This window comes from Lactuca saligna, chromosome 4 (assembly GCF_052625555.1).
Source record: "Lactuca saligna cultivar CGN05327 chromosome 4, ASM5262555v1, whole genome shotgun sequence".
Classification (NCBI taxonomy): Eukaryota; Viridiplantae; Streptophyta; class Magnoliopsida; order Asterales; family Asteraceae; genus Lactuca; species Lactuca saligna.
The window spans coordinates 65,415,928-65,428,410 of NC_136420.1; positions in this window are offsets into that span (position 1 = coordinate 65,415,928).

Sequence of the window (12,483 nt, forward strand, 5' to 3'; positions counted from 1 at the left end):
ACGAGGAGGCAACTGAACAGCAGGTGGACTATTTCGGATCGAACTATGTTGCAATGGAGGAGACTCTTCATGGTTAAGAGTCCAATTCACGTATCGAACATAAAAGGGCAACATCAGCTCCGTCTCGTTTGCCACCACTTGAATAGGTTGGTTGTTAGGCTGCAAAATTTTAAAATTAAAATCAAATTGTTACTTAAAAATGAAAATACGTGGAATTTGTAAGTATAAATAATCCTTAATATAAAAAGCATACCACATACACGTTGATTATTCTACAACAGTTCTCCCAAGATAACGTTGTTTTACTTCTCCAACACCTCATCTTTGGCAATTCTATCGGGATGCGTACATAAAATTTTGTTGCCTCGGGGAACGTCTCCAAAATCCAGATCTATAGAAAGAAGTTGAATGTTATTATCGTATAAAAACAAAACAATGATAAGTAATTAAATTTATTAGAAAATAACCTTAAATGGCAGCATAAAACCAGAAACGGTATACTTGTGTATTTTCTTGGATTCAGGATTAGCCTCCTTGAATTGTCTAAATTCTACTATTTTTTTAAACATTCCACGCATCATCCGCGAAGTATACCTCCAAAGATACGTACCCATGCAAACCTGCAATATGAATATTAAACTTATTATTATTATTATTATTATTATTATTATTATTATTATTATTATTATTATTATTACACAATATTTAAATGTAATACCTGTTCCAATCATCTCTATTATCAGCAAGATTGTATATTGCAGCGGGAATGCACGTTTTTACGTCCCGTCCGTGGAGTCCCTTCAACACAAACACTAGCTGGATAAGCATCATAGCATCTTCATCTTCAACTTCCAAATATTTAGGAGAGATAATGAAGTCTTCCAAAATCTTTCAATCGCAAACGTGCATCAGAAATGTCTACAAACAAACGAACACGAAGACTTGAATTTGACCGGCCTTTTTCGTCGTAGAGTAAATCCACATAACGACCAACTTTTAGCCCACAAATGAGAATATATTCCGTTTCACCAAATTGCAAATGCCTCCCTTCTATATCAAATAAAAACCTCCACATTTCAAATTCTTCTTGAGTCCTTACTTCATGCAACATCATCATATGCACAAGTAACGAATCACCATGTGGGATATGAATCCCTAAAAATATTCGAAACGGTGAAGCTTCAAATAATTGTCATTGTGATTGTGTTAGCCGCGGAAAATACTTATTAATGATGGTACCCACCACACATTTTAAAGTTAAATCAGCTTTTTGATTGAGGTCTAAGTGGTGCAAAACATAATATTAAAATTTAATTTCATATAACAGAAAGACAAAAAAAAAATCTACAAAAACAGTTTTAAGGTCATTCCGCGGAGAAGCCTGTGCGGATAGACCTCCACCCTCCGTGGAGCCTCTTTTTTATATTTCGTGGAGCATTGCTTCACTCCGCGGAGGGTCCTCCGCGGACATATATAACCCTCCACGGAATGGATCTTCCCACCAGAACCCTAAACCCCCTCCCCCCCCCCCCCCCCCCCCTCCATTTTTTCAGTTCGTATCCCATTTTTTCCCTTCTTTTTCCTATTTATTCACTTTAATCTAATTGGTTTTCAACAATTTCGTAACATATAATCAATTAATCAAAATAAGGGAAAGTGACAATTACCCGGGAGCCTAAGCCATCGCTCAAAATATTGGGGAAATTCTCCTCCGTTACAACTGCCGGAAGTCGATCTTGGTCGCCGGTTTCGTCGTCGGCAATTGGCGGTCGCTGGAGTGCTGTCGGAGAAGACAGAGATTCGATGCGGAGACTCGTCTTCATAAACACGGAATGGGGGACAGTGGGGGACCAAAGAGGAGCGTCCGGTTTTGTGAAAAAGATGAATGTGAAATACCAAAATTACCCCTCTCCACGGAGGTAAATTACAAAAATACCCCTCTCCGCAGAGGTCCGCAGAGGGCCCTCTGCGGAATGCATGTCTATAGCTGGATTTTTTTTATATAAATTTTTAAATTTCCCCCCTTTTTTTTGTCTATAGCCGGTATTTTCTCAAATAATAAAAGTCTCATCCAATAAGACACACATGTGATGGAGTGAGGCAATAGGCACGAAACATGCGTTTGTGTACAAGAATGCAACCGCACTCTTCCATGTTGGAAGTATACACTACCCTTGTAAAATCACTTTCCCCCCTCATATTTTATATTAATATGAATAAAAAATAACATGATTCATAAAGAAACTCCCGAAAAACAACTCGGTAATTCATTTTTACGATGATTTTATTTTTATCTACTAAAATTGTCATAAAAATGATTTTTTTTTTCTTGATTTATATAAAAATGAATCATAAAGTGTTTTTTTGGGGGGAATTGTTTCTTATGAATCATCTTACCTTTCATTTATCTAATGATTCATTTTGTTAGTTCGCTAAAATAGGTAAAATTGCAAAAATGGTCCTTGCGGTATGCATTTTTTCCGAGTTTTAGTCCAAACCTCAATGTTTTAGCTTCGTGATCCTTTTAAGTCAGTTTCATTGGGTATTTGGTCCCTCCAGATTTTCAAATAACTATAATACCCTTGGGTATTTATTTTTATATTTTCTTTTATTTTTTAAAAATTTAATACTTATTTATTTATTTATTTTAATAAGTAAAAAATAAAAGAGGACCACCCCTCTCCCTCTCTCACACACATATCTTGATTACCAGCCACACTGTCCGTTGAAGCTACCAATAAATATCATCATCGATTTTTCTTCTTCATTTTCTTCCTCATTTAACAAAAAATCATATCCGGATCTAATGAACACACACTTCCAGATTTGATGAACACAAAGATGGTGTTCATCTATTCGGCCTTTTCGTTCACAAAACCATCTGTTCAATTTTGATTTTGTTCTTGAGGAGAGGAAACAAAATAAATATAGTCCAGATTCACACAAGAACACCTTGAATTAAACATGTTCTAGAAATACACACCCATATGTTTGTTTTCTAGAATCAACTTAACACACACATACAATCACACATGTTTAGTTTTCAAATTCGAATTCACACGCACATACATAACTACGTTTTCATATGTAGAGAGAGAAAAGAGCTCCAGAACATATATATTCGATTTCCTATTTGATTTTGGGGTTTGTTCTTGAGAGTTCAGAGTAAGAAAACCCAACCCCGCATATCTGCAACTATCAGCGAGTTTGATTTCGGTTGTTTAGACATTGCTTTTAAGAAAGAAGAAATAAGAGAAATCAATCTATTGCAATAGAATGAGTGGTGCGATTTTGCTGAAGTGATGATATGATTTCATATGTGTGTGTATGCTCATATGATTTTGTGTATGTATGTATGTTGATTTTGTGTGCGTGTGTTCATCTGATTTTGTGTGTATATGTGTGTGTTCATTAGATATGATTTTGTATTTGCGTGCGTGTTCATTAGATCTGATTTCTTATGCGTGTGTGTGTATTCATCAGATATGGGCGAACTTAAGAACAAACCAAGATTTTTGTGTATGACTTTTGTTTCTGGGATGATTTTTTCGCAAAGATGAAGTAGCAGAAAATTTTTAGGTGGATATGGAGGTGGAGGTGGCTGACAGTGGTGGTGGCGGAATGTGGTGGTGGTGGATAACGGTCGAACGGTGGTGGTTGCAAATGATGTTCTATGAATAAGTTCTTGGGTGCTTATCAAACACAAACCGGGCGAGAGAGAGAGAGAGAGAGAGAGTCGTGTCCTGCCATATAATCATTTACAACCCTATTATTTTACGGGCACGTTCTTCGTTTTCTCTTTGTTTGTTTAAGGTTTTTATTTTTCTAATGTTACTTACCATTCCGGAATTCGTATACCACCTTCAGAACGAAGTGAAAACATTCCGGAGCTTAAATTAAAGATGTCAATGTTATAGGACAAACAGAAAGGTAGTTTTGATGTTTAGGTATTGTTGATTTACATCAGAAAGTCATGTTTTGGATCTTAAAATTTCATTCCCGAAGCCTCCGGAACGCGAAGAACTGTTCCGGAACACGATAAACTCGTCCGGAACATGAAAACAGGTCTGAAATATTTATCATTTCTATTTTAGAATGAAGTGATAACTTTTTATTTGTGCAGGATGACATGGTTTTTAATGCATCAATTACACTCTCGAGTAAACTTAAAATCGGTGGGGAAATTCTAGCGGAATTCAGAAACAGACCCGAATGCGAGACTATGTTCTGGAATACATGTTTTCGGAGATGGTTATGCATTCCTAATGTAGATGGTGATCCTTTGCTTCTACATTACGTCTTTTGCTACGAAGTTATCACCAACCCCCGAAGCCAACTAGAGGAAATGATTTTTGAGATTCGAGGTTACGAGCTGTCTTTCAGGAAGAAAAAATTTTGTCTCATCACCGGCTTCCGATTTGGTGACTATTTTCCTGTTTCTATATCTAGTGTCGCCTTTCGTTTCCGTTCCTTTTGTAACTCCCTATTTTGAGTTGTTCCATAGTTTGAGACCGTGACCCGAAGATCAATTATAATAATGCTATGGGACTTGGGGTGTAACGCCCATGTTTCTAGGCTAAGCATTAGTATAATGATGCAATAGTTAAGGTTAACGATTATAACCTAATTTGAAGTAATAAAGATGAATTATTTGAATATTATACGATTATGTGATTTTATGTGCATTATACTTATTTATAAGATATAATAAGTTAAGAATAAAAATAAACATCAAAAATGAAATATTATATAGATAGAATATCTATGAATAAAGTTGTAGTGGTCATGAAAATGATTCCGAAGATATAAAGAACGTTGAAATCCGACTTATAACGAAGAAGTTATGACTTGTTAAAGTTTTGCGACATAACCGGCACGATGTTGTGTGACGTAAAAAGTAAGTTACCCATAAAATACTTTTTATCCTTAGTGATCTAAACAAAATTCATAGTATACATTAAACCAAGAGTGTGCATAGAAAGAACATCCAAATCTGACTTCGTATGAGGAAGTTATATTTTTTCTAAGATTTAGCCTAGCAGTTCACAGCTCGGAAATCGAATTTTAGATCGATTGATTTTTAGCCGGCACAACCTAAATGAGAATGAAGATCTCATCAATAGGAGTTCAACAATAAAAAGACAGTAGAAAACAGAGTCCGTATGTAGAAGTCATGAATTTTACACGGTCGTTAACTGTGTAATCTTTTCATACTGTTAAATTTAAAATCGATATAGAATTAGCCGATCGGGTCAAAAGGAAAGTTATAGATCCTATCACTACCTACGCGTGTATATAAAGAACATAAAAAACAGAGCTCGTATGCAAAATTTACAGATGTTAGAAGATAATTAGCTTTTGAAATAACCTGGAGGCGACACGTGGCGCGATCTGAGCCACTGCTTCTTCACAACGGCTTGCCACCAGATGGTGACACCAGGCCACGTATGCCTAGTGTTCAAATAGGGAATGCGTAGCATTCACAAACATCCTGAGTACGGCTCTTGAACACCCCGCATTCGCACCGAACTCAGCCTATAAATAGAGGTGCAAATCTCCCATTTTCTTCACACCTCTCCACTTCTTTTCTCCCAATTACTCCTAAACTTATTATCTTTTCACTAAAACCTCCTAGGTGTTAGAAGCGAGTCCTGGAGTGCCAAAAGGCTCCGAGAAAAAGTGTTTTTTGGCTCAGTAGTTCTGCCCCTGTAGAGCCCGGTTTCTAGCCAAACCTCCCGGTAAGTGACTTATGCTTACCCTACATTAAGTATAGCTTATGTTTAAGTTTATTATCATTATTATGAACTTATAATATATATATATATATATATATATATATATATATATATATATATATATATATGTATATATATATAATATAATATAATATAATATAATATAAAAAGTGTTATTATAATAGCTTTTAACTACTCGTGGTATAGGGAATCTAGTTTGAAGGGCCGCATAGGGTTGTTGGACTTCAGAAGTGCTATAATGCCAAAATGGTCTTGCCCTTCGGTGTTTCATGTCTGTCCCCCGTCTGTACATAGTGGTTGAAAAGTATTGTTTAAAACTTATAAAACGATATTATTCGTAAATAGTCGCAATAAATATTAGACTAAAATCTAGTGATAATGATATTAGGTTCATCAAAGGAAAATAGAATTGTTGGAAGCGAAGCGTTATCCTAGTTTGGAATCATCACTTTAACAAGTGAGTGCATAGTTAGTTTCAACATACACATAGATATGAAGTATTTAATATAAATTACGTGCTATGTGTGCATATTATCTGTGTTCTTGATATCTATGTTGGATGAACGATTTATACAAGTTTTAAATGATTTAAACTATATATGTATTTTATATATACGAATATGTTGGGTAAAACATGAGTATATGAACTAGTCGATGTGTGATAAAATGGTGAGAGGCTTCGATGTTTACGATGATCCAGTCATTTAGTGAAGTATAGATGACGACCACAGACTATTCTAGACAGTCTAGTCGAACGCTGGCAGGCTCGCAACCTGTAGGTGTTTATTTGAACTACGTGTTCACCAAATGTACTCCATCCCCCTCATGGTTTCCTTATTTGACATAAATTTCTGAGGAATCTCCTAAGCAATGTTTTCCATCCCAATGAAAATCCTTAGGATAGGTCCCTTGAATTAGATGCTTTAGGGACGTAATGTGAGGATAACGGGAATGGATAATTAGGTTGAATGCTTTGATGAAATTAATAAACTTAATTATTGTGAGTTAAAAACCCTATATGCTCACCCGGTTATCAAGCCTGGCCCACTCAGTTTCTTGTATAAAGGTAGTAGCAAGAGACCACATGAGTAATGATCTGATGAGAGAACAATGGATTATAGACCACTAGAATAAGTAGATGTTGTAAGGCCTATGTTGTTTGCATTTATGCTTTTAATCTATATTGATAATGACATCCCGAGGTTTTTAATATAATGAAAATACATTTCTTCGGAAATGCATTAATAAATTCTTTATCATATTTTTTGGAACAAATTCCACAACATATTTCTTTAAAAGTATACTTTGATTTTCAAATAAAGCATAAATAAATCGGTCTTTTCTGCTCGTAAAAATGGGGATGTTACATGGGGGAAAGAGAGGTTTAGACCTATTTGAATGAGGGTAATGTAGATTATGTGAACCAAGAGGTCAGTTTGTGTTTTGGATCCCAAGGGTATAATGGTAAAACTGGTGGTTCAGGCCTTTCATGAATTAAGGATTTTAGTTCGAAGTGTTTTAAGCCACAAGTAATTAGATAGGGTTATAGAGCTCTTCAATACCTTTCAGTGGATATAAAGATTGTCAAAATCGGAGTTAGAATGAAGAAGTAATGATCGCTAGAAGTTAGGAAGGTTTTGGGTTTAGTCTAGTACATTGGGCGTACATGAAGTACGTTGGGCATACTACGCATCCCTGGTACGCTGTGCATACACGAACAGTACCCAAACCCTATTTGCATGGTTTGAGCCCTATTTAAGCTCCTTAACTTCCCCAAACTCATTGCATTCTCATCCTTCACCTTTCCAACACCCTTCCATGAAACATTAACTCTAGTTTGAGCCTTATGAGCAAAAAGATGGTGTTTTTAAGTGCTTTTGAGTGTTCTTGGTGCATCTTAGAGAAGAAGGAGCTCATTGGAGAAGTGTTGGTTGCATTGGAGCTTATAGATCCAGACTTTGTTCACCTTGATCTTTCTTAGAGAGGTATAAAGCTTGAATCTTGATGATGCATTTGTTAGATCTAGCTAGTTTTGGGTGTTATGAGCTTTTGGTCTCTTTAGTGCATAAAGTTTATATCTTGAAAGTTTGTGACCTTGTTATGGATAAAGTTGGAAACTTTATCTATCTAAACATCATATTGATTTAGATCTGAAGGTTGGAGACTTGGACTTATTGGATTAAGTTGAAAAAGATGAACTTTTGGTCCCTTGGAGACTTAAAGACTAGATCTTGGTTGTTTGGACCATTCTAATGGATAAATTTGGAAACTTTATTCATTATGGAGTTATTAGGTACCATAAAAATGTGACCTTGGACCTCTTATCCCTTCCATGTAATAGTTAAGATGTCTTGGTGGATAAATAAGTTAGGGCTCTAGCTTTTGGACCTTTTCTAACCATGGAAAGTCATAAAAGGTGGAAACTTTATGACTTAAGTTGATGTTTTGAGATTAGATATGAGTTTGGACATTTTGGTCTTAAGCATTAAGTCTTAAAATGAGAAATGGTCACCAAGAGGGTACGTTAGGTGTACATATGCGTACACTCAGTGTAATGCATGTCTAGCCTATTTCACATTCTGGCGAATTGTACGTTCAACATCAATGAGCAGCACGTGGGGTAAACTCTCAAGGTTCTCTTTTTGGGTATTTTGGGTCTTGGGTCTTTTGTAAATTTGGCCATAAGGTGTTGGGTCAGATATGGGAAGGGTAAAATAGTCTTTTACCCATTGCAATGATAGAAAATGAATTCGACCTTAGATTATAGGGAATTATATTAATTGTTGACTAGGGATAATTTAGTTGTGTTTAGTGTGAGGTACTCGATAGCAACAGTGCATGTGTTTCGGTTATCTCGATTTTAGGTGAGTCTCCTCACAGTTTTTGGAGGGTCGAATTCACCAATGTCGACCCTTGGATTATTGTTATTTGTATGCTAGTTGTTTGTGTGAGTCTTGCATATGTTGTATGTGTTTTGTATGCTTGTCGAGTCGGGCCTGATGCCATGAGAGGCCTGATGAGTGTGTTGGGCGGGGCCCATCATGTTGGATGAGGTATCTTAGCCCATAACTATAATTGATATAAACTTAAATTGATGGTATCATAGTCCTTTTGGGCTGCCCTCAAACCTAGCAATTGGACAGATTATTTTAGAGAGAAAGTTGATTTATTAATAAATTAGAATAAATGATTTGTTAATATATTTTGAGAATAATATATTAATTAGAAATAGTAATATTTAATTAATAATTAATCAAAAATTAATTGGAATAAATTTTGGGATTAAATGAATTAATTAAAAGTGCAGGGTCTATTTGGTTCTTTATTGAAAGTTAAGGAAAGAGGCCTATGGACCTCATTAGATGAGGTGGACGAAAATCAATTGTGCAAGCCCAAGGAGTTTTCTTCCAAGCTCCTTGAAAGAAGGGAATAGGCTGCTTAGTCACCAAGTAAAGGGATTTAGGGTTTCCTCCTTAAACCCTAGCTTTGGCACCAAGCTATCTCAGCTATATAAAGGGCCATACCCTTCAACAATTCGACATTCCTTCCATTAAGAAAGATCTGGCCGAAATCCCTATCCTCCTATCTCCATAATCCTTAGTTGCTAGTGTTGTGTGTGAACCATCAGATGCACGACGCTTGTGATGCTAGCTGCCAAAAGATTTGAAGAAGGATTTGAGGTTGTTTGCAATAACAATCTTTAAGGTAAGCTTCTTGTTCTAATGAATTCTTTTTCCATAGGAAAGTTTTGTAGGATGATAGGTCTTAGTATGTTGTCTATACATGAAAGACATAGATCCTTATTAGGTTGCATGTGTCCTAATCATTTATTGTTTAAATATTTTTCCGCATAGTGCATAGAAATTTTGTAAGCTACGTTTTCCATCAGTAGTATCAGATCCTTATGGCTACCTTTCATGTATTTGCACATTGGTGAAATGATCAAACAAAAAGAAACTAAATTTTTCGAAAAATCGCTATTCACGACATGAGAATTGATGCTCACGACGTGAGCTCAGTCAAATCCGGATTTTTGATGCTTGTTTGCCTAATCTGCATATATGTAATTATTATTTGTTATATTTATTTGCCAAATCTGATTTTACTGAATATATCATGATAAAATACAAGTCTAGAATTTAGGAGATAAGTATTTAACTTGATTAATTATTTTTTGATTAATATGATTGATTTTTTAATAGTATAAATAATTAATTTGGATATTAATTGAACTTAATAACTAATGTTAAATATTATTTGATTTTTTTAAATTTAAATTAATTGTTTACTCTTTGAAATTTAAAATATAAACTAGTATTTTTGAAAAAAGTTTTAAAAAATACACCTTTTACTATATGTAGAATTAAATATTTAATTACTACTATACGTATAAGACCACGTCAGTCGAACCCGATGGTACGTCTCATTCACGAAGCTGATCTATAAGGGGGTATAAGGAAATCGCCTATAAAATGGTAGTTGAATGGGTGTCCACTCTCACCCACCGCTTTCTTGATTGGTGGAGGGTTGTTAGCCGAACATGTTTGATAGGACAATTAATTCTCATTAATAAGTATAATGCGATTAAAAGTAACTAAATATTTTTTTAAAATCCCAATCTTAGTTACTTTAGGAAAATGTGAGTTTGTATGCTAACCCATAAAATTGCACATTATACTTTCTAGTAGTTAGTGGAGCACGTGTGGTTAACCGCCACACTATAGTGACTATAAAGATTTATAATTGGCATCTCGAAAATTATCGTTGATTAATGGAGCGTGTGTGGTTAACCGACACATTAAAATAAGATGATAAATGACATCAATAGTGCCAAACTAATTTCCATTGTTATTCATATCGTGTTTATGATCAACGATTCACGGTCGCAAATGGAAGAGCATAATTTGAGATTAAACATGCCATTGAATTGTTTCAATGAGTCTCAAGATATATAAGAATTTCACTTAACTTAATTTTGTTCAAATTTCGTTTTTCGATGGTGGAATTGAAAATTCGTCATTTGCCTACCTTTTCATAATTTACAATTAGATTATGACATCCCTTTTCTAAGTTGTGAATTATTTAGTTATATCTTAGCCTTAATATTTTATTTTAGGTGTTATGTTGAGGATCATTCTTATCTAAATAAAACTATATTTCTTTTACAAATATCTACTCCAAATGATGCTTCTGGTTCCTCCTCCTCTAACCACAACTTTTCCTTGTTGAACATTAACTCCAAGGTGCAAATAGATGGCACTGACTACAATGATTGGATGCACAACATAAAGATGCCCCTTCGTTTTGAGGACAAGGAATATGTCCTCAAGAGACCATTGGATGAGATTGCCGAAGATACGGCCACTCCTGAAGAAATGGTCACCTACAAGAAACACTATAATGATGCAACAAAAGTTTCTTTCATCATGGTGGCCACAATGACTCTTGAATTGCAAAGATACTGTGAGGATTACTAGTCGTACGAGATGAATAATGACCTTATGGAAAAGTACCATATGCGAGCTCTTTAGGAAAAGTATGAGGTGGTAAAGTCCCACATAGCTAGCAAGATTAAAGAAGGAGAATCTGTTAGCAGCCATGTTCAGAGAATGCAACAATATGTGGGTAGGCTTGTCAAGCTAAATGTGAGTTTTGATGAAGAGTTGGCAATCGACATAGTGTTGAACTCCTTGCCAAGTTGTTATGATCAGGTCATTTTGATCTATCATTTGAACAACAGTTAAACTAATTTGTATCAATTGTACAACCTCCTCCGAACAATTGAAGTAGGTATGAAGGAAAAAGGTGTTGCCTCCACTCCTGCTAGTGCTCCCGTTCTGGCCATTGGTTAAGGGAAAGGGAAAAAGAGGAAAGGTTATCCTAAGCAAAACTAGAAAGGAAAGACTCAAGATGGGTCTTCAAGTAATGGACCCAAAGGAAAATCTTGTTCTAACGTCTTTGATCCCAAAGAGACCACTTGCTTCTATTGCAATGACAAAGGCATTGGAAACAAAGCTACCCAAAGTACTTGCAAGATATCGAAGATGGCAAAGTGATGCCAAATTTGGTAGGTATATACACTATCTTGTCTAATAACTCATCATGTTCTCGTTCTTGGTCCTTGATACAGGATGTGGATTTCACATTTGCTCTTATTTGCAGAGACCAAGAAGAAGTGAGGATGTGGAGCATGGAGGATGAACTTAATCATGGGGAATAAGCGATCTTCACCTGTCACCGGGATTGGAGTTTATGGCTTAGTACTTAGTAGTGGGTTAGGATTAGATTTAATAAATTATTGCTACTCATCAGAAATGACACAGAAAATTATTCTTTTCATGCAATGTTTAAACAAAGTTTTAGATATTCTTTTAATGATGAGAATGGTTCTATTTCTGCTTACAAAAATGATATATATATTTTTTTATTTTTAAGCTTTACCCTATGGTGGTGTTGATGAAACTGTGATGTGTGTAGACAATTTAGGTAATAGTGTATTTCATATTGATCTGTCTAACGGTATAGACAAAGCGTGCTTGTGGTCTTGGACACATTAACAAGAAACGCATCGCCCAAATTCAAAATGATGGAATGTTGGAATCATTTGATCTAAGGTCAGATGATGAATGTGAATCTTGTCTTTTAGGTAAGATAAAAAAATCACCTTTCACTGGTTCTTATGAAAGAGGTGAAGGTTTGTTGGATCTCATACACACACATGTGTGTA